Below are 24,961 nucleotides of genomic sequence, written 5' to 3'. Positions count from 1 at the left end.
GTGATAGTTATGACTTAGATGATTCTGAGTGAAAAAGTGTTTTAGTTTAAGCACAGCGATATATATAAAACGGAGCTGTAAAGCTCAAAAGTGTTTTATTTTAAGCACAGTGATATATATAAAACACCACGTTTTCTCACGCTATAAATATGGTTTATTGTGATACTTGCGAGAAGGAAGTAAAATATTATAAACAACATATTCTCACCGCAAAACATACATACAACATTCTTAACAAACTTTCCCCTCTTCCACCTAAAACAAAACATTGTAAGGTCTGTAAAACAACCATCCTCAAGAAGGGGTTTAAAGCCCATCTTAAAACTAACAAACACTTGTCAAAATTGTTTACTATTAAAAATACTGATGGTGCTTTCAAAAGACATATCAGGATTCGAATCTTTAACTTCAAACCTCCCGAACCAAAGTCTATAGTTGATGCTGTAGAAATAGTCAAACCTGCTGTTCAAACATTGATTGAAAAAACACTAAAAGAAATGAAACCACTTAAATTTTATATGGGGGTAAAATTAGAAATGACAAAGGATAAAGGAGTTATAGATACACCATACATGAGAACTGAGCCACACTTTATATCTTCATATCAAGATTTTAAAACATCAGGAGTCTATGATGAACTTATTAAACAAGAGCAAGATGTGGATAATTCAATCGTAGGAAGTGGATTCAATATAGGAAAAATTATTTACATAGACATTCATATTCTTAAATCAGATCCTCTAAAAGCTTCTTCTTACATTGATTTACCCAGTGTTATCAAAAATAGAAAAGCAGTTATCAATATCAAAAATAAAGACAATAAATGTTTTCTCTGGTCTATTTTAGCACACTTACATCCTCCACATTTTCATGATGAAAGAGTAGCTCATTATAAAAAATATGAGAATACATTAAATACGAAAGATCTAAAGTTGCCGATGACTTTAAATGATATTCCTAAATTTGAAAAGATGAATAATTTATCAGTTAATGTTTATGGTCTAACAGAAACAAACAACATTCAGGTTTTAAAGCTTTCTGACAATTGTAAACAAACTCATATTAATCTTCTATATTTTAATTCAGAGGAAAATTCACATTATACATACATCAAAGATATTACAAAATTAATAAAACCACAAGTATGTAAAAGAACAAATAAAATATATATTTGTATGCGTTGTCTTAACTTCTTCCAGACACAAGAAAGATTAGATAAACATTCAAATTATTGTGGTGAACATAAATCAACGGTAATCAACATGCCTAAAAAAGGCTCAAAGATCACATTCAAAGATGAAAAGAAAACAATAAAACATCCATTTGTTATATATGCTGATTTTGAAAGTATTTTAGAAAAAATTGATACTGCTTCTCCAGATCCAAAAGAATCATACACAAATAAATATCAAAAACATACTCCTTGTGGTTTTTGTTATTATATCAAATCATCCGTTGGTGATAAATATAACAAGTTAGAGATGTATAGAGGCTCAAATGCCCCAGAGGAGTTTGTGAAACGACTAGAAAAAGACTGTGTTCGATTAACCAAGATAATGAGAGAAACCAATAAACCAATGTCCTTAACAAGTAAAGAAAAAAGAGAATTTATAAAAAACAATGTCTGTCATATTTGTGAGGAGAAAATTGGTAAAGGTCTAAAGGTTAGAGACCATTGTCATCTCACTGGTAAATATAGAGGTCCGGCTCATCAAAGTTGTAATATTAATTATCAACTCCCCTCTTTCATTCCTGTCTTTCTTCATAACAACGCTCATTATGATACACATCTATTTATCAAGGAACTCTCAAAGACTTCTGGAAGTATCTCAGCAATTCCAAACACGGATCAGAAATACATTTCATTCACAAAAACAATTCACACATCTCCTATTACTCATATCAGATTTCTTGATACATTTAAATTCATGGCAAGTCCATTGGCTAACTTGGTTCAAAATCTAAAAGAGTTTCCATGTCTTTCAGAGTATTTTTTAGATAAAGATTTTCTAACACAAAAGGGAATTTACCCCTATGACTATATGGACTCATTTGAGAGATTCAATGAAACACAACTTCCTTTAAAAGAAAATTTCTATAACAAATTAAATAATAGTCATATATCTGATAAAGATTATGTACACGCACAAAATGTTTGGAAAAAATATAACATTAAGAATCTTGGTGAGTATCACGATTTGTACCTCAAAACTGATGTGCTTTTGTTGGCTGATGTGTTTGAGGCTTTCAGAACAATCTGTCATTCTGGATATGGATTGGATCCTGCTCACTATTACACTGCTCCTGGATTGGCTTGGAGCGCGATGTTAAAAATGACAAAACAAGCTTTGGATTTGATAACCGATGTTGATATGCTTTTGATGATTGAAAAGGCAAAGAGAGGAGGAATTTCACAAGTCTGTTCAAAGAGATATGCTAAAGCAAATAACAAGTACATTCCAAATTATGATCCATCGGTAGAGAGCTCCTACTTGATGTATTATGATGCGAACAACCTGTATGGCTGGGCAATGTCTCAGGCTCTTCCTTATGGAAAACTTAGATGGGTAAAGGAAAAAGATTACAAAAAGGTTTTACAAGATGTATGTATCTCTACACAAAAAGAATTGGATGATTCAAAGGTTGGTTATTATTTTGAGGTCGATTTGAAATATCCAGAGGAACTTCATAACCTACACAAAGATCTCCCATTTGCTTGTGAAAAGGAAAGTCCAAAGAAGGAGTGGTTAAGTGATTATCAACAATCATTTAATATAGGTGAATCAACAGAAAAATTACTTACTACATTATATAACAAGAAAAATTATGTTCTACACCAAAGAAATTTGCGACAATATTTATCAAAAGGTCTAAGAGTAGAGAAGATCCATAGGGTTCTAAAGTTCAATCAAAGTCATTGGTTGAAGGGGTACATTGATTTTAATACACAAAGAAGAACAGAGTCAAAAACAGATTTTGAGAAAGACTTTTATAAATTGATGAATAATGCGGTCTTTGGTAAGACCATGGAAAATGTGAGAAAAAGACAAAATATCAGACTATCAACATCTTGGAAACAAGCATCAAAATTAATTAATAGACCGAGTTTTACTAGAGCTGAGGTCTTTACTGAGAACTTTTGTGCGATCCATTTGATTAAAGAGAGTATTGAAATGAACAAACCTATTTATATTGGAACATCAATTCTTGATTTATCAAAGTCATTAATGTATGATTACTTTTATAATAACTTGAGGAAGAAATATCAAAATGATGTTAATCTACTTTATATGGATACAGATAGTTTTATTTTGCAAATTAATACTGATGATGTTTATTCAGACATGAAAAAGGACATTAATATCTATGACACTAGTAATTACAGTCCAGAGAGTGAGTTGTTCTCTTCTAAAAATAAAAAGGTGATTGGAAAGTTTAAGGATGAATTAGGAGGAAATGTAATGAGTGAATTTGTGGGATTGAGGTCTAAGGCTTATGCTTATAAATACATTGTGAATAACGTTGAAAAAACTGATAAGAAGTTAAAAGGCATAAAGAAAAATGTCATTAAAGAAACAATAAACTTTAATGATTATTATAACTGTTTAACAACAAAGAAAGAAGAGTTTCGAAAGATTAATGGAATAAGAAGTTATAAACATCAATTATATTCAGAAGAGATAAATAAGAAAGCATTGGGGGCTTTTGATGATAAGAGGCTTATTTTAGAAAATGGAATTGATAGTCTCCCTTATGGTTATATAAGTATATAAGTGATAAGATATATATAAGTGATAAGATATATATAAGTGATAAGATATACATAAGTGATAAGATATATATAAGTGATAAGATATATATAAGTGATAAGTTAAAAAGGGGGGGTTGGGGATTTTAACGGGCTACCGCCGCATTTTTTACTATTATATAAATGATAGAACCAAGTACCAACCAGACTAAAGAGTGAAGGTGTAATCAACCTTGGTATATAAATGGTAAACATAACGAATGTGAAAAATATCAAATAGGTATAATTGAAAAGACAACTGGTAAAACAATTTACAAAACAAATAAGAGAATTAATTTAAATACCGGTGAATTGGGTAAAAAAGATGGAAATATTTTTGAGTGGACGGAAAACTTTGATGGTTGTCAGGAAAATATATACTTTAATTTAAAAATGGTATGTGGCACTGGAGGCGCTCAAACAAGAACATTGAGGGAGGTTTACCATTTTATCTTAGCTCAGTTAAAATATCTTAATAAAGAACCAAACTCAAACATCTTTTTTGTTAATATATTAGATGGTGAAGGGAGTGGCAAGAGAATTAAATTATTTTCCACGCATAAACAAATATTTGTAGGGTCGTTGTTTGAGTGGGCCAAAGATGATTCACCAGATGATATTAAGAGTAAACGGTTAAAAGGTCCATAAGGTCAGAAGGATCACAGGTTCACACAGAAGGACCATTGTTTAAGTGGTCTAATGAATAAGGATAACATGTCAAAAGGTTAGAAGGTTCGTAAAGAACAGGGTGAGAGAAATAGAGGTGTTTAGGGGCAATGAGGGAGGGGAAAAATTAACATGTAAGTCAATGGGAAAATGAGAGTGTCCCAGAAGCAACATATATACACTACTATTATTATATATATATTTTTCAAAATTAATTAATCGATTATTGTACACCTCTCCCTCACAATACTGTCTCTATGCGCTGCATGGCGGTATTGCCGGGCGCCGAAGGTGCGCTAGAGGATGTTATTTATTTATTTGGCATGGGGGTGGTGTACTTTGAATGTATCTGCACTTGTTTTTTTTTTATGGTATGCAATTTTATGGTATGCAAATGTATTTATTTTTATGGTATGCAAATTTTATGTAGGTATGCAATTAGCCAATTGATTAAGAAACTAATTATTTTACAATTATTATATATATATTTTTCAAAATTAATTAATCAATTATTGTACACCTCTCCCTCACAATACTGTCTCTATGCGCACATGGCGGTATTGCCGGGCGCCGAAGGTGCGCTAGAGGATGTTATTTATTTATTTGGCATGGGGGTGGTGTACTTTGAATGTATCTGTACTTGTTGTTTTTTTATGGTATGCAATTTTATGGTATGCAAATTTATTTATTTTTATGGTATGCAAATTTTATGTAGGTATGCAATTAGCCAATTGATTAAGAAACTAATTATTTTACAATTATTATATATATATTTTTCAAAATTAATTAATCAATTATTGTACACCTCTCCCTCACAATACTGTCTCTATGCGCTGCATGGCGGTATTGCCGGGTGCCGAAGGCGTGCTAGAGGATGTTATTTATTTATTTGGCATGGGGGTGGTGTACTTTGAATGTATCTGTACTTGTTGTTTTTTTATGGTATGCAATTTTATGGTATGCAAATTTATTTATTTTTATGGTATGCAAATTTTATGTAGGTATGCAATTAGCCAATTGATTAAGAAATTAATTATTTTACAATTATTATATATATATATTTCAAAATTAATTAATCAATTATTGTACACCTCTCCCTCACAATACTGTCTCTATGTGCTGCATGGCGGTATTGCCGGGCGCCGAAGGCGCGCTAGAGGATGTTATTTATTTATTTGGTATGGGGGTGGTGTACTTTGAATGTATCTGTACTTGTTGTTTTTTTATGGGATATTGCCTGCCACAAAGCCAGAAGGCCACTCGAGGTGGGGGCTACACAAAGAAAACAAAAGCAGAACAACCATTTCATTGGATTGAAACAAGACAAATGTAAAAAGTTGTCTCTTCACAGAACAAAAAGGGCTGGGAGGGGTTAACCAGTCTGCTTTGAGACAACAGTGCCTCTACCCTCTACCCCCAACAGTGCATCACTGTTTTTATTGACAACATAAACCTACCGCATGAATATAAGAACTGATGAGAGACATGATAAACTGACAAGAAAATGTTACTTACAAGCATGCCCAGACTGGCCATAGGACAGTTCGGGAAAATGCCCTGTGGGCTGGTCCACTCTGAGGGTTGGTGGGCGTTGGGCTGGTATATGTGGAGAAATTGCAAATTTGAACAGGGTGGAATGTTGAAACTCATTGCATTTGTGGATTTAGCGGGGAAAATGGCCTTAAAACGATTATTCATTCATTCATTCAACCAAAATATATGTATATATTGTTAGGCCCTGGGGTTCTGGTCTACTATGAGGGGGCTAGCCTCCATTCCCTCCCGAACTTACCGGACCTGAGGCTGCCGCACATGAATAACTTCATACTTCGGCAGGTTGTGAACCAGCAACTGCGAACGCCAATTTGTCCGTCGCGCGAAAGCAGGGTCCAAGCGTCTGGCACCACTTACCTGTACCACGTCATGGTTTCAATCGGGGAACGTACCCTGCAGCGGTGTACCACTTTTGTTCCTGGATGGAAATTTGGACCGCCGAGCAACCGCTTGGTAACCGCCGGGCTGATGCTATGAGCCGATCGCTACTCTGGGTGTGAACAATGGCAGACCAATGAAAGAAAGGACATTCATGGACAGTTGGAAAGGAAACGTTTAACGATTCGATTTATTTACAATTATGTGCAGTGGAACTTATCGAAAGGAAAGAAAAAGGGACAAGAGGCATAAATTTAGCTTAATCTATGCCTTATGACGATTACTACAAATAAAACATAACAAACAAGAGCGCCCATCACACATTCACGGGTGAGGGGGATGGGAAGACGAACGTTTGGATCCTGTTACCAAATGACACCAATGTTACCCGATATTCCTCCTTGCGAGGACCTTAGTCTTGATGTCACCACCAAGCACCACGAGCAGGTAAAGGCGCTCCCCAGCACGAACTTGAGCAGGCAAAAAGCATCGGGAAGCGTGCAGGTAAGAGCCAGTAACACCTGGAGAGTGAGCACGTAGTGATCTCGTGCATAGTAAGCCAGGGACATGTGGAGAGTGAGCATGTTGGTATCTCGTACAGAGTAAGCCAGGGACATGTGGAGAGTGAGCACGTCGTGATCTTGTGCAGAGTAAGCCAGGGACATATGGAGAGTGAGCATGTTGTGATCTCGTGCAGAGTAAGCCAGGGATATGTGGAGAGTGAGCACGTTGTGATCTTGTGCAGAGTAAGCCAGGGACATGTGGAGAGTGAGCACGTCGTGATCTCGTGCAGAGTACGCCAGGGACACGTGGAGAGTGAAACTGGTAGGCAGAGAGCAGGCACGTGTAGAGAGAACAAAGTCCAAGGCCTTTCTAGCCAGCAAAGAGTGTCATGCAGGCACGTGCAGAGAGTCCAGTTCAGCCATCAGAGAGAGACATGTGCAGAGTGAAACCGGAAGGCAGAGAGAGAGAGAATGGTGCATGTGCTGAGGCCTGAGAGAGTGAGTGTCGTGCACACGTGCAACGAGAGGGAGCAGAGAGAGACTAGCCGGAAGACCACGTGCACAGAGAGCGATGAACACGTGCAAAACGAACAAAGTCCAAGGCCTTTCTAGCCAGCAGAGAGCGTCATGCACACACGTGTAGAGGGAACAAAGTCCAAGGCCTTTTTGTCAGGCCCCTCCCGTGGATGGGGGCTGTTCAAGAGGGTTTCTCGGGCTCTCATTGGCTCCACCACGTCCCCCACAAGCCTCCTCGAAGGGACTTTTACCGTAACGCTCTTTGGTGAAGGGACTTTTACTATGATACTTGGATGGTGTGCCTTTGAGCCTGTGCACATTGCCTGGCAAATTATCCCCTTATGAGTGGAGGGCCTGCCTTTCCCTCCCCAATGCATGACATACTAACCCATATACATAATGGGAAGGGACTAAGATAATGTTCTGCTATGAAATAACTATTCTAAGGGACCTGTATGGAATGTGAAGAGAGGGGGGGGGGGGTGAGGATGGAGGGGGAGGATAAATGAAGGGGAGGGGAAGGAGAGAGGGAAGTGGGAGGGAGGGTTTTAAGAAGGGGGAGGGATGGTTTAAGGAAGGGGGATGGAGAGGGTAGGGAGGTGGAAGGAAGGGGGAGGGAGGAAGGTGAAGGGGTGAGGGGAAGGGGAGGGGAAAGGAGGAGGGCAGGGGGCAAGGGGGATATCTTATGAGCACCTCGTTAGTCATCTTCAGAAAGGGTGTTATAACACACCCAAACACCCAGTTTTCATCCTTGCAATCTGTTGGAGGTCCAGGTGTGTACATATAAAGTTTGGGGCCGCTAGGTTTCATGGTTTTGGAGTTATGGAGGAGACAGATGGATGGACGGATGGGCGCCTTTTATTATTATAGATTTGCACTCTGAGTTGGAATTAACTCCCATATTCTGCAGCCCCAAATATCTTTCTTCACCAGCCCAGATGGGCTAAGATCGCATGGCCAAATCACATTAATACGTCACGTCCCATGTTAAAAATACAACAAATTTCGAAAATTTCTTCAATGAATCGAGGTTGGAGTGAAATTATACCAAGGTGAACCCAGGGTGTGCTCGCTACAGAAGGGGCGTCTATAAGACCCGGGACAACCGGGGCGCGCGGACACTCCAGCGGAACTCACTGTGACATAGTCCTGTAGTTTGAATGGTATGTACGCCCCTAAATGCTGCGCTGACTGTCCTCTCTGTTGGACCATTGCTATATTCAATCGACCATTGCTCATGAAATACTCTGATTTTAATGCCTGTTGCATGCATGTATTCTTACAGGATGTACTACAGATCTCAATGATATTAAACCTACCCAGAGGTCAAGTCGTGTCTGAGCTTGATTTTCACGACATTTAATATCATTTAGATCGCCGGAATGGCTGACCACAAGATGATCGTGGTACCGATTCTCGGAGCCGACCCTCAAGCTGAGGGATCAGCATCGGAGTTCACTCACTGGCTCAAAACGCTGGAGAATTACTTTGCTGCTCACGAAACAGAGCCCACCGCAGCGATGAAGCTGTCCGTGTTACAGTCGAAGGTCTATCACACCGTTTTCCGGAACATTTCTCGATTTGGGACGTACGCTACGGCTCTAGCCGAGCTGAAGCGCCTCTACGTAAAGACACGGAGCGCTGTGCACGGCCGGCGTCAACTCTCTCAGCAGCGACAGCAACCATCTGAATCGATCGATCGCTTCGCGCAGGAGTTGCGCTACCTGTTGGCAGACTGCGTGCAGGACATCCAGACCCACGAGCAAGTGCAGGACGACTTGCTCCGAGATTCATTCATCTCCGGAATTAATTCTGGAGTCTTGCGGCACCGGCTCCTGGAGGTCGCGGATCTGACATTTACAGAGGCACTACGGCTGGCATGCATATACACAGATGCCCGAGAACAATCCACCGCATATGATCACCCACGAGTCGTGGCGGGGACCTCGCAACTCGCGCGACCGGAGAGGGCTACCGCCGAGGATACGGAGGAGGACCCGACCACTACGGCCGAGTCTCTGGGAGCTCCTGAAGTGGACTCCGCTTCCGGCCTCACTGCTGCCGCCACTGCCCGGCCACGGCCTGACCGGTATGCAAAATGTTATTTTTGCGGGAATCGGCAGCACCCTCGCTCTGAATGCCCGGCCCGGGAGGCTACATGCCACCTGTGCTCCACCAAGGGCCATTTTGCAAAGGTCTGCAGGAAGGCCGCTCGGGGCACGCATCCCCGCGCGACCTTGAATGGGCTCATCGCGGAGCCAACGGATCGAGCGCCGGACGGGGCGCCTCACTCGGCTTTGAAGAGCCGCTCTCCTTCTCGCGGGCCTCTGGCTACACGCCCGACCTTGGTGAGATACACCGGGCCGCCGAAACAAATGGCGCGAACGCGACCGGCCACAGCGCGACCGACCTTGACTGGCGTTCGAACACCTACTTCAAACAAGCGACATGCTCCTGCTTTGGAAACTCCTCTCGATGTGCGGCAAACGCAGCACGTGACTCGAGCCCCATCTGACGGCGGCTTTTACGAATTACATGCACCCACTTTGGCATATGAATCTGCAGACGGCAGAGATCTTTCTCACGTGACACGAGCGCCATCTGGCGGCGGCTCTTACGAATTACATGCACCCACTTTGGCATATGAATCTGCAGACGGCAGAGATCTTTCTCACGTGACTCGAGCGCCATCTGGCGGCTGCTCTTACGACCTACACACACCCACTCTGGCAAATGAAACTGCTGATGAGCCAACTGACTTCAATGCTCCTGCTGAGGCCCAACCTGCCGACGCTGCCCGAAGGATTGCAGCCGGCGTGGGATCCACGCGCGAGGCGCGATCTTCTCGCCCGGCCGGTACAATACCTGCCGGGTCTGCCGGCCTTGCGCAGGCCATCATTCCGCTCATGGTCGCGGGCGTTTTTGCGCAAGCTTTGATTGACACGGGGTCCACGGATAGTTTTATCGATCAGCGACTCGTGCATCAACATGGGTGGCCGGTTCTCGGGACAACCCGCCGGATCTTCATGGCCTCTCAGGGACTTCGGTTGAGCACAAAAGGGGCGTGTCGATTGAAACTTGTGATAAAGGGACGCACGTTCCCGGACGTGTATCTCATGGTATTACCTGCTTTATGCGCTGACGTTCTGTTAGGACTTGATTTCCTTAAGCGGCATGGACGTTTGGAAATAGACTTCGGTGGGCCGGACACGCTCGCTGTGTGCGCCCTCGCTCAAATGGACATGGAGCCACTCTCACTGTTCCCCAACCTGACCACTGATTGTACCCCTGTAGCCGTCAAATCGCGGCACTACTCTCACGCGGACGCGCAATTCATTGCGGAAGAAACGGCCCTGCTCTTAAAGGACGGTATTATAGAACACAGTAGGTCACCGTGGCGGACCCAAGTATTAGTGGTGCGGAGTGAGGCCCACCGCCGGCGCATGGTAATCGACTATTCGCAGACGATTAATCGTTTTACACAGCTGGATGCCTACCCCTTACCGGGGATGGACGCCCTGGTACGCCAGGTGGCCCTGTATTCCGTTTATAGCACTCTCGATCTGCGTAGTGCGTATCATCAAGTCCCCATCTCTAGGGCTGATCGCGTCTTTACAGCCTTTGAATCGGGTCAGCGGTTGTACCAGTTCACGAGACTTCCCTTTGGGGTAGCTAACGGAGTCGCTTGTTTTCAGAGGGCTATGGATGACCTCGTTGCGAAGGAGAATTTGACCGATGTCTTTGTCTATCTGGACAATCTTACGGTTTGTGGGTATGACCAGGAGCATCACGACGCTAATCTGAAACGCTTCCTCGAGGTCGCGCGGAAATATCGCCTAACCATGAATGCGGCTAAGTGTCGATACTCTCTATGCACGGTAGACCTTTTGGGGTACACCGTGACCCATGGCTCTGTCTCTCCGGATAAGGAGCGTCTGCGCCTTTTGCTCGATATGGCTCCGCCTAGCGATCGGGCTTCGCTGAAACGCGCTCTAGGGCTGTTCGCCCACTACTCAAAGTGGGTGCAAAATTTCTCCGCGAAGCTCCGCCCCCTCGTGGCCTGCGACACTTTCCCCATGGGCCCGGCCGCCCTGGCGGCCTTCGAGGGCCTTAAAGTCGACATCGCTGGCGCCGCTGTCGCGACGATTGACGAGAGTGCCTCTTTCGTTTTGGAGAGTGATGCCTCGGATCATGCGATAGCGGCGACTCTCTCCCAAGGAGGCCGCCCTGTGGCTTTCTTCTCGCGGACTCTCACCTCCGCCGAGCGGAGGCATTCGTCTGTCGAAAAGGAAGCGTACGCGATCGTCGAATCAATTCGGCGATGGCGGCCGTATCTGCTTGGGCGGAGTTTCCAAATCGTCACGGACCAACAGAGTGTTGCGTTTATGTACGACACCTTACATGCTCAGCGCATTAAGAATGAGAAAATCACCCGTTGGCGTATCGAACTCGCCGACTTCTGCTACACCATCAAATACCGCCCGGGGAAGGATAACCTGGTCGCTGACGCCTTATCGAGGCCGGCCACTTGCGCGGGGGTTGTAACTTTGGAGGGGCTGCGCACTTTGCACGGCACTATGTGTCATCCCGGGGTAACACGCTTCGCGCATTTTGTGCGCGAGGGCAATCTGCCGTACTCAATTGAGGACATCCGCCGCATCTGCCGTGATTGCGCGATCTGTGCGGAACTCAAACCGCGTTTTTATAACCCTCCTATGGGGACACTCGTTAGGGCTACTAGACCGTGGGAGCGCTTGGCGATGGACTTCAAAGGGCCGCTGCCAATGTCGAGCAACTCTCGCTATCTGCTCACTATCGTCGATGAGTATTCCCGATTCCCCTTTGCTTACACGTGCGGGGATATGTCGGCTGCCACGTTTATTCGGTGCCTGCAGAATTTGTTTTCTATGTTCGGGTATCCGGCCTATGTGCATACCGATCGGGGTGCGGTGTTCCTGTCCCAGGAGGTGAGGGGCTACTTGCTCCAGCATAATGTCGCTTCGAGCTACACCACCCCGTACCGGCCCCAAGCGAATGGGCAGATCGAACGCTTTAATGGGATTATATGGAGGGCCGTCATGCTAAGCCTTCGGACCCTCGGCCGAGGCCTCGATAAATGGGCGTGGTCACTACCTGCCGCTCTAAACTCGATCCGGGCTCTCCTATGTACTGCCACCAACCAGACTCCTCACGAACGACTGTTCCACCACCCTAGAAGCTCCGGCAGTATCCAATCTTTACCCAGCTGGCTCGCTGAACCGGGGCCCGCCTATCTCAAACGAGCGGTTCGCGCTAGCAAGTACGACCCCCTTGTTGACAAGGTGCAGGTCCTCCAGGCTAATCCCGAGCATGCTCGCGTGTTAACGGCGGATGGCCGCGAGTCTACTGTCTCCGTACGCCATCTCGCCCCATGTGGGGACGACGACAGGGATATCGACGAACCCGTCTACGAGTCTGTGGACTCTACCGAAGCTTCCCCTATGGAACTACCACCGTTACTCCCGTCGTCCCCCACTCCCGTGCCCGAAGGCGCAGGGGCGCCCCCTCCGACTCCCACCTCCGGCGGCTATTCCGACGTGGGGGACTCCGGGCTTGGGGACGCCGTGCCCGGTAGATTCCGAACACGAACTGGCAGGGAAGTTCGCCGCACCGACCACTACGGGTGGACCGACTGACGTGGATTGACGTGACCCATTCGTTTATTGCTGATGCTTGCTTGCAACCTGCCGAGCGGCAGTATAGTTCTAACGGCGGGGAGAATGTAGTGAAATTATACCAAGGTGAACCCAGGGTGTGCTCGCTACAGAAGGGGCGTCTATAAGACCCGGGACAACCGGGGCGCGCGGACACTCCAGCGGAACTCACTGTGACATAGTCCTGTAGTTTGAATGGTATGTACGCCCCTAAATGCTGCGCTGACTGTCCTCTCTGTTGGACCATTGCTATATTGAATCGACCATTGCTCATGAAATACTCTGATTTTAATGCCTGTTGCATGCATGTATTCTTACAGGATGTACTACAGATCTAAATGATATTAAACCTACCCAGAGGTCAAGTCGTGTCTGAGCTTGATTTTCACGACAGAGGTTAACCCTGTTCAATAACTCAAGATTTTAATTTCAGTATTGCGTTGCGTATAACTAATCTAATATGAATGGACGAGGTGTGTGTGTGTGTGTGTGTGTGTGTGTGTGTGTGTGTGTGTGTGTGTGTGTGTGTGTGTGTGTGTGTTTGTGTGCGCGAGTGCATGTGAGGCATGTTTTTTGGGATTTCTTCTGGCGCTTTCTGATGTGGAATGTGATACACCAAAATTATCGTTATTATCTCCTGAGTTGATTAGGCCAATTACCTGAAAATAATCCGGAAGAATTCCCATGTTTTAAATGCACACCATGTTAAGGTGTACAGAGCAGCTTAGTATGTCCATCTACTACATGACATTCGAATTACAAAAAAATATAACATTGTAACATAGCATATATTAACAAGAAAAAGAGCAATCCGAGATTGCAAACCATCGCCAGGATGTATTTTCAGTGATTTTTATGGCTTTTGTGTTAAAGAAAAGATGGCGGCCGAACCACGTGATATATGACGTCATAATTATCATTAAAAATTCTGCAGGTGGAGCTGCACCTATGGTAAAATTTCCTGTCAATCGGACCAACGGTTGCAGAGAACATCATATTTATTCTGTGCGGACAAACAGCCAGACAAACAGACAAACGGACTCAAATGCAATACCCTCTCCTCTGGCGAGGGTAGTTAAAACGAATAATATTGAAAATAGTAATAAAATATTAGTATCATTTGGCAATAATAATAACGAATGTATAACAGCCCCTCCCCTTTCGCCCCCTGCCCAATCACCAACACCGCCCTGGCCCAAGATCATCTGTATTGAGTGTAAGGGAAGCTAATTCATCGATATTACCACAGAATGTGCTCTGGGGGTCTCTCCCAGGTTGTTCCACTTGAGCATACTTTTAGTCGCTCTACACGTTTGGCAGTTTATTCCCATCCATACATTGTATCAGTCCCGAGCAGTAAGACTATGAGGTATTCTGCTAGTTTTTTTTCCTTGTGCGGTATCACTCTGGAACAGTTTACCTACCTGCATCCTGCTTTACCCTCAATCCCAACCTAGCTCGGTTCAAGAGGAATGTCAATCGATTCCTCCTTTCTGTTTAATATCTATACTTTCCTTTGTGTACCCCCGACCTCGAGTGGTCTTTGGTTTTGTGGTGCGAAAAATCTCATTGAAAAAGTCGATGGGATTCATTGAATACTTTACCCCACGCAGTAAACTTGGTGAGAGCCAATTCTTCTGATTTTAAGGGCTTTTTTCTTTGGTCCAATATGGCAGCCAGACCATGTTACCGATGACATTATAAATTTGCATTCTCTAATATAATTGGTGCATAGATCACGCTCAATAAATTTCAAAATGATCAGACTAAGCGTTGCCCCTGTCGAATTATGAGGTTATAATTAAGGCACCAATGATGTCATCGTTAATAACACTTATTCCCAATGATAACAACAACAACAACAACAACAACATGCATTTTAAGGCCATTTTCCCTGCTAGAGCGGGGGTTAGCCTTGCGGTTCCCATGATAATCTTCTCCATTTTGCCCTATTTTCTGCATCTCTCCTTGTTAACCCCCTTGCCCGCATTTCTTCTTCCACCATCTTTAGCCAACTTATTCCCAATTAGCCACGTTTAATTATTTTTTCCATGGAGCGGTTTTGGAGATATAAAGGTGCAATGTTTTTTGGTTTTTCCAAGATATCGCCTGTGCCACATGACCTATGACATCATCATTATCATTAAAAAAAATTCTACAGGAAGAGTCACTCCTATGGAGAAAATTTTGTGTCCATCGGACGAACAGTTGCAGAGAAAAAAAAAATTCATACTGATCGGATTGTACTTGTTAAATGATGACGTCATAATATAGGTACTGATGACATCATCATTAACATATATTATGCCCCATGGAGAGTACTTGACAATGAGCCATGTTTCAATTATTTCCATTGATTTGTTTCGGAGATAGAGAGATGCCACTTTTTCCAAGATGGCGTCCATACCACGTGACCTATGATATCATAATTGTGACTAAAACAATTCTACAGGTAGAGGCGATCCTATGTTGAAACTTTCGTGTGAATCGAAGCAACGCTTGCTGAGAAAATGAATTTTAATGATGCAGACACATACTATGTACGCCATATGTACGCACGCAACCGATTGCTTATCCGTGTTTTCACTTCGCTATCACAGGGTAACAATAATCAAGCTGTACACCAGGCAGATAAGCTAGAAGACTGTGAAGACCAATATTAATTTGATCCAATGGAGCAACGGGCCCACTAATGATACTTAGAACATAACTTATTTTAGCTGAGACATGGACGTTTAATCAGCCTTGAAAAAAAAAAGCTTGGAAAGAAATGAAATAAATAATTACCAACAGCCCGAATTTTGGGCCATTGTGCTTACAAATTCCTGGGCTGATTATTAGTTCCAGTCCGTCAGGACCTACAGGCAAGATTGAAAATGACATATGGTAGGTTAATGGCAGTTTAACCTCTTCAACTCACTTTCTGAACTTTCACCCTCTGTTGTTTCACTCTTTAATGAGCCTCAACACCCGTATGCTCAACACCTGTATCTAGAAAAGCCAGGTATGCTTTTCTGATGTCCTCGATGTGCTTCAATAGCAGCAGCGGGCGTAATCCCAGATCCAAGCGCTGCCAACCCTCGCCATGTCCCTGCTGTGGCTGGAACTCAATGCATTGAGAATACTCATCCCTTGGCACTTTGTACTTCGCTCTTGTAGATTTAAAGTTTCAATTGCTTAGTAAATGTTATTTTTCTAGTTCACCCTTTATAGCGCCTGCCTCATTCTCCCCATTACGTCCTACCAACTCCATGCCACCGACTAATTATCATGGTTCCAGGGATGTGTTCACATAATTATTTAGTTTTGTTGCTCTGCCCGGTTTGTTGTTTGATTAGCATGGATTAATTACATTCCCCAGATTAAGATGATTAATTGGAGGGAAAAGGGACCTCTGCGCGTGATAAGGTGGGATCGAGTGGTGTTGTGTACATCGTGGGTGAGTTGCCCTCACATTAATTCTTCTTTGCTTAATTATGCCATCTGAATTTCAATTAAAGGCGAACTGCATGCACAGCACTTGCTAATGAATTGTAGTGTACCCAATGCAGCAAATACGGCAAAGCTCCTTGCTTTTATAAACTTATTTGAGACTCGTGCCATGGAAACAAGTTGTTTGTGCCGAGTCACAATATTTATTGTGTGTCCCATTTAAATGGGAAATACATGAGCCACTCTCCCAAACGAGAGGATTTAAATTCTGAGATGTCTGTCAAAGAAACACTTATCTCAGCATCATTCATCCACTCCTAATTCATGACAGTAAGAAGAGTCAACTCATATAATCAGCAACCCATCAAACTAGAAAACACTAATATGGATACCGTAGCATCCCATTAGACTACTTTTGTCTCAAATATACCAGGATATCTTTAATACCCACAAATCAGTGCAAGTATAATTGACAGCTGGTTAACACCTATACATGGTAATATTGTTGGCTATGTCAAGTAACACCTAGTCTTATAATTCCTGTTTTTTTGTTTTTTTTTAACTTGGCACCCATTCCAGATTAAACTGAATCCTGCACCCAGATTGAACGTCTCAAAAACCAAGGAATAACCCCAGAAATCACCTGAGCTCAATCCAAGAAATCCCAGAAACCCCAGAAATAACCCAGAAATAACCCCAGATAATAACCCCAGAAATCAATCAAATCACCCTCCCATCTACTTTCTCAACAATCCTCTCCAAGAAGTTCTGTCGCTCAAGCTTTTGGGTCTCACTATCTGCCATGATCTTTTTTGGGAAAACCACATTTCCAAGCTGGCCTCCAAAGCCAGTCGCCGACTGGGCATCCTCCGTCGTGCGAAGTCATTCCTTGGCACACCTGAGCTCCTCACCACATACAAGGCTTTCATCCGCAGCTCAATGGAATACTGTTCTCCCCTCTGGGCTGGTGCTCCTGCCTCACACCTTGCTCGGCTTCACGCTGTTGAGGCCAAAGCTTTCAGAATCATTGGAATCTCCTGCGATGTAGTCAACACCGAGGGCCTTTCACTCACTCACCGCAGGCAGGTTGGTGGTCTTTCTGTCTTCTACCGACTCCTCTCCGGCCTTACTCCCCCAGCTCTCTCTGTGCTCTGTCCCCCCAATATTCCTTCAGGTCGCACAAGATCTGCCTGCAACCCTCTTATGGTTAAACTGCCAAAGTCTAGGCTCTCTGCTCACCTTCACTCTTTCATTCCCCTTTTCTCCCGCCTCTGGAACAAACTCCCCCACTCCCTTCAATCCCACTCCTCCCTCCAGGTCTTTAAAACAGCTGTTCACCACCATCTCTTATCTTCCCCCATCGAAAACCTTGATCTTTTCTACCCCCGGTAATTCACCCCAGAGTCCTTGCAGTGTTCATATGTTTTATTCCTCTCCCACCTCCCCCCAAGTCCTCCCGATGTCCCTGCTCTCAAATGTTGTGTTTGTGTCCTTCCCCCTCTTCCCCCTCTCTTTTGTGTCCTTCCCCCTCTCTCCCCATCTTGTCTGCCGCTCCCCTTGTTTTTTGTGTTTTGTGTGTCGGTTTGTCTTTTTGTGTGATTAATGTTAGCGCTTTCACGAGCCTCGATCTTGTATACAAAAAAAAAAAAAAATACCTTATGTGGTAATCTCTACTCCTTATATGATCAAAAGGTACCTACAAATCCTAAATGACCGCGACTTTTGTTAAAGTTTGTTACTCTGAGGTTCACTATGTGGTTACACCGCACACGCAAAGAGAAAAGCATGGTGAAGCAATTGGTTTACTTCTGTCTGTGTCTGCCATTCTGTCTATAAACGTCGGTTTATGATCGAGGAACAACTTTATTTCAATTGAATGTCATATTGTGAACACGAATCGGAGCATAAAACGGAAAACAAACCTGGAGTTTTGCAGTACGTTGACTGAATTTGTCCTGATTGCACATGCGCAGAGAGAATGAGTAAGGTTAAAAAAAATAGTCTGTCTGCTTCAAACAAAATTGAAAATCATTCCAAACCGGAAACTTACTGTTTTTAAGGATGTCATAAAGAACACAAACAACAGGCATGAATAACTAATGTAACACGTTAAATAAAGTGGTGTACAAGACACTGCTTCAACGGCGGTAAACTTCGAGAATTTTTTTGACGACCTTTAAAATCTTTATTTTATTTCAATTGAATTATACACTTGAAAATGTAGAACACAAATCGCCTTTTTAGCACTTTCAAAGCCCTTCCGTTTATCAGTAATTGGACAAAAATATTGCGCATTTTACTTCATAACGACCAATCAGATTTGCTGCTCATAGATCACGCCCATGTCATTGTTTCTCATGACAGTCATGGGTAATATGTTCCAGGAATTCTGTAGGTGTATTCGGTCTTTTGGCCCTATATATTTTCTTCAAGCCGATGATACACTCACACATAACAACAATGTTTCCATTTTTAATGCCACTGTGATGGCCATCTTGAATTTCAAAATGGCCACAATTATATACTTATATGTTAACTTACGAGGCACACAGGGAGATTATTTACTTAATTAGATAAATATTTTCACTTAATAAATTATAAATTAGCTATTTAAAATATGAAAATGTATTAGTAACACTTAAAATGTAAAAATATTAACGAAAGAAAAGGCCCACCATTCCCCTAAGATCATTATACAAAAACACAAGTCTATGTCCACTCTCAACAGAGCCAGAAAATAACACCTAGCCATCCTCAAGGCAGAACTTTCAAACCTGTTTCCTTCCTCAATGACCTGTGGCGCCTTGTTAAGTCCGTCTCTGGAATATACTCTCCCTCCATCCCTTCACTCACTTCAAATGGCACCACAGCTGGCCCTGCTCGTGAAAAGGCCAAAGTCCTCATTTCTGTGTTTGCTTCAAAATCTTGTGTCCCCAATCCCTTCCTTTCTGTATCTACCCTACACCCAGTCACATCCAATTGCTCCTGGACTCTGTGTCTTTCTCACTTGAAAAGGTAGAAACATTTTCACAACCAATGACTCTCATTCCACACCTTGGCGGGACAGCATCAGTGCACGTCTTAAGAAACATTCTCTGCTGCTCTTGCACATCCTCGATTTGCTCTCTTCACCCTATAATTTGCCCTCGGTCATCTTTCATCTGCTTAGAAGTCAGTCAACATCACTCCATTGCAAAAACATGGTGCAAAAACAGATCTTCTTAACTACAGACCGATTAGCTTCCTTCTAATTTATCAGAAAGTATTGGAATCCACCAAGAACCAGATGGTCACTCTGGCTGAGCTCCAGAGATCCTGTGTGGAGATGAGAGAAACTTCCAGAAGGACAACCATCACTGCAACACTCCACCGATTTTTTTTTTGTGGGCTTCCCCAAATCTGTGCCTCGACACAATCCTGTCTCTGAGCTCTGCAGGCAGTTCCTTCGACCTCATGGCTTGGTTTTTGCTCTGATATGCATTGTCAGCTGTGAGACCTTATAGAGACAGGTGTGTGCCTTTCCAAATTATGTCCAATCAATTGAATTTACCACAGGTGGACTCCAATCAAGGTGTAGAAACATCTCAAAGATGATGAAGAGAAATAGGAGGCACCTGAGCTAAATTTCAAGTGTCATAGCAAAGGGTCTGAATACAAATGTCAATGTGATATTTCAGTTTTTTCTTTTTAATAAATTTGCAAAACTTTCTAAAATCCTGTATTCTCTTTGTCATTATGGGGTATTGAGTGTAGATTGATGAGGAAAAAAATGAATTTAAACGATTTCAGCATCAGGCTGCAACATAACAAAATGTGAAAAAAGTGAAGGGGTCTGAATACTTTCTGAATGCACTGTGTATATATATATATATATATATATATATATATATATATATATATATATATATATATATATATATATAATATAGATAGATAGATATATAGATAGATATATAGATATATATATATATATGTATATACATATACAGTCACGTGAAAAAGTAAGTACACCCCATGTAAAGTTTTGACTTTTTCAACATACTTCAATATACAGCTATTTGATCTTCATTTCAACAATATTGAAAGATAAAGGTGATATAATATAACAAATATCGTGAAGCATTTACATTTTGTAGTCCATTGTATAATTTAAATAAACATAAATGCAAATTTCGCAGGTGGAAAAAGTAAGTACACCACTTTTTGACATTTGTGGACATATCAATATTTGATCTTCATTTAAAGAGTATGTATAGATAATGGTGATCTAATTGAACAAAAAACAATGAAAAATTGACTTTGCAATAATTTATTCAACAAAAAATTGTTGCACAGCATGCACAATTGCATGCACAGCTCGTTTCAAACCCCCCCCCCCCCCCACCCCCACAACATCTCGATGGGATTTAGATCCGGGCTTTGACTGGGCCATTCCAGAAACCTCCATTTCTTTCTTTTCAGTCATTCTTTGGTGGATTTACTGGTATGTTTAGGGTCATTGTCATGTTGCAAGGTCCACCTTTGGTTGAGCTTCAATTTTCCGACAGATGGCCTCACATTATCCTCAAGCACCCTCTGGTACAATGAAGAATTCATAGTGGATTATATGATGGTGAGCTGCCCAGGCCCTGATGCAGCAAAGCTGCCCCAAACCATAATATTTCCACCACCATGCTTTACAGTTGGTATCAGGTTCTTGTGGTCAAATGCTGTCTTTGGTTTTCACCAAACACGTCTTCTGGTACTGTGGCCAAATAGCTCTACCTTTGACTCATCTGTCCAGAGCACATTGTTCCAGAAGTGCTGGTCTTTGCCTCGGTGTTCATTGGCAAACATTCGTCTTGCCCTGATGTTCTTTCTGGACAGCAAAGGTTTCCTCCTGGCACACCTCCCATGGAGATCAAATTTGTGCAGCCTCTTTCTAATGGTAGACTCGTGCACTTTGACATCAACAGTGGCAAGACCTACCTGTAGATCCCGTGATGACATTCTGTGGTTCTTAGAGACTTCTTTCAGCATCTTGTGGTCTGCTCTCAGGCTGAACTTGCTGGGGCGGAATGGCCTGAACAAGTTGGTAGTTGTTTGGAATCTTCTCCACTTGTAGATGATCTTCCGGACAGTCGAATGTTTGATTTCAAATTGTTTGGAGATCTTTTTAAATCCCTTCCCAGACTCGTCGACATCAATAACCTTCTTTCTGAAAGCCTCATTGAGCTCTTTTGCTCGAGGCATGGTGATGCTGCACACTTCAACAACAAAGAGCAAACCAAACTAAATGTCTGAGGTTTAAATAAGACAGGTTCCTCCAAGATCCTCTCTAACGATGTTCTAATCATTTGCACCTGAGCTGGTGCACCTGATCCTAATTTTAGGTAGTTGAAGTAGTGATAAATGTAGGGGTGTACTTACTTTTTCCACATGCGAAATTTGCATTTATGTTCATTTAAATTATACAATGGACTACAAAATGTAAATGCTTCATGATATTTGTTATATTATATCACCTTTATCTATCAATATTGTTGAAATGAAGATCAAATAGCTGTATGTTGAAATATGTTGAAAAAGTCAAAACTTTACATGGGGTGTACTTACTTTTTCATGTGACTGTATATGTTGTTGCGGATCTCAATGTCGGCCTTTCCCCTTTCCAAGGGGGATTTAGTCCCCTTGTCTTTTTGCTAGACGACGTGATCCGGGTATATGACGTTCCTTCAGGTCAGCGCTGGGTAGGGTCGTAGGCCGAATTCCTAATACCTAATTACCAACGCCTCCCAGGAAGCAAGGAAATAACTCCGCCCGAACCACGGTTGTAGTGGAAACGCCGAGCGATAGCGAGCCGTGATCCGAGCTGTTAACAGAACTAAACCCGATTTGAGCGGTTCCGAATCGTGCCACGCTTACCCAATGGAGGAAAGGACTGATACGGTCGAATCAGGAAAGACAGGAAGAACAGATTGGTTTATTTACAAGGTGTACAGGAAGGAAGAGAAGAACACACAGTGAAGCTTATACAGTCTTAACTTATCCCTGGACAAACGGGGCCGTCACACACAGACACACTGACACGGGGATGTAGAAGGTCAGGGTGATGGTCCAGGGATGATGGCAACCAGGCATTCGCTCCGGTCCCTGACTCGTACCGCGAAGCAGATGGTCAGGGCAGCAGAAGCTCCCCGTGGGTCGTTTACGCAGAGCGTACAATTACAGGGCGGAAGGCAAGGCGGGCTGGCGGTTACTTGGCGGCTCCCCGCATATGTAATAAATGCACTGGCGCTATATGCGCTCCCAATAGCGCTCAATAGGCGCTCCCCAATGCAAGTTCAATAGCAGACGTGCTGTGCTATTTCAAAGCGCGTATCCACTGCAGTCCTCTTACAATGTGCGCTGTTGCGTCAGTCCTCTTACAAAGCCCCTCGCTCATCAGTCCTTGACAAAGCCAACCTTCCCCAGCGAGTCCTTCTGGTAAAGTGCAATTCCTTCAAGTCCTTTTACAACGAGTGCAGTTGCGTCAGTCCTCACGGTCAGTCCTGTGGAAGTGCTTTGTGCACGCATTTATATAGTGCCGCCCAGCGAACCCTCTGGAACTTGCCAGCCGCGCCCTTACCACGCCCCTCACGCCCTTTCACCCGAGCCCTGGTTGGTTGTTGGCTCTTACCGTCATGCTGCCGCTCCCCGACCTCAACGCCGGCTCCACCCTCTCTAAGGCCTACCTCGTGTCATTTGGCTGGTTTTGAGCGAAAACCTTTGCCAGCAGCGAACGCTGCTGGCAAAGGAGGTGGATTAGCCGAATCAGGGCGCGGGATTGATGCTGCCCAACGAGGTCGATTTGGAGGGTGGGCCCCAAAATGAACGGGGCCTACTCTTATTTATTTTACACAACACAGGTATCACTAATGGAAATGACCTTATCCTACACACATACTATGACATAACTAATGTTCTAAGGTGGCCTACGTGTTGCTTGTGGACTAACTATGGGGGCAAACCTTTAACCTTTAATGATCAATATGTACACTTCTCAGAACCGCAACACTGCACCCCTCCTTCGCCAGGCTCGCCCCCGAGCCGAACCCACACCAGTGAATATGACCGGTTCTGATGCAAGGGTCAGGACTACTTTTTAACTTAGTGTGACACATAGGTGTGGTTTCCCTCTACATTTAACCTAACACCCTGTGTGCCACAGTTTTAAACACTAGATATGTCCCACCTACTGTGTTGTGTACTAACTATCAGACTCACGCCTACAATTAACCGAATTACGGAAAGGATTCGCAAACTATACATAAAGCCGGTGGGGAGCACGTTATTTACAAGACTACTAATTATTTACAATTCTAGAACCCAGGACCTGTTATTTTGTGGGAAAGAAAAGAAATTTGGAGAGGAGAAAGACAGAATGCACTGCACCAATACACCATACACCAATATGCACACAAATGCACAGTCATAAAAATGCACAATCATCAAAAAATGCACAATCACATTTCAAAAGTCATGATGTCTTGTGCTTGGCTGTGTCTTGCGTCTTCGTCTTCGGTGTGCCACAATAAACTTGGAGATCTTCTTCCCTGGCACACCGGAATAATAAAAAGTGCACAAACCGTGTCCGTTTTTTATTTATTATTTGCAGGGCTATCTTATGGTCCATCTGCTTGGCTTGATGCCACTTAAAACAGTGGTCTGCAGGGCACAAGATAATGCTTGCAGCAATTGTCTGCTCAAGCAAAGGTGCCAGGCCACAGAACGTGTGGTCCATCAGGTGTACCGGTGCAGGAAACAGGCAGCAGGGTGCAGCACAAAGGTGCAGCCGCACAGCTCGGGGTTCCTGCACACTCCCCTCAACAAAAGATATGGGTCCATGGGTGGGGAGGAAAGACAAAGCAGAGAGAGTCAGCGGAGGAAAGGGCGCAAGGGTACACATCAATACGAGGTAATGCAACATGAGGGGCATGGGAGAGAGAGCGGAGAAAGCTCGTCCCTAGCCGTTCGTCACCCCCATGTCAACCTACACTACCCTTGCCCCTCCCCGTATTTACACTTCACAAATTCTGTCTCTGCCGTCTTGTCTCCCATATCCTCTAATTCCAAATTCGTCATCCAATCCCTCCCAAGAAGGAAGGGATGGAATTACACACAATGTCTCACCCACGTCATGATGCGTCTTTCATTCCAAATCATCTGCAAAACCTGGTGTGGAGTCCTGTCACCTTGGTGAGTGGATGCGGATGGTGCGAAGAGATTTCATCCTAACTATCCTCTAATCACATTAACTCTTTAAACTACCCGGGGTCTTGCCCTGCCAATTGGCATCTTTAAACTATGTGGTTCTAAAAACCAATTCCCATTGACCTACCCTGTGGTGCCCTACCAATTTTGGGGTCTCACTCCCCCATTTTTTCAATACTGTGCCTTCGCACAATTTTGGG

This window comes from Myxine glutinosa, chromosome 1, assembly GCF_964187855.1.
Source record: "Myxine glutinosa chromosome 1, kmMyxGlut1.1, whole genome shotgun sequence".
NCBI lineage: Eukaryota > Metazoa > Chordata > Myxini > Myxiniformes > Myxinidae > Myxine > Myxine glutinosa.
This window is presented reverse-complemented; position numbering follows the sequence as displayed.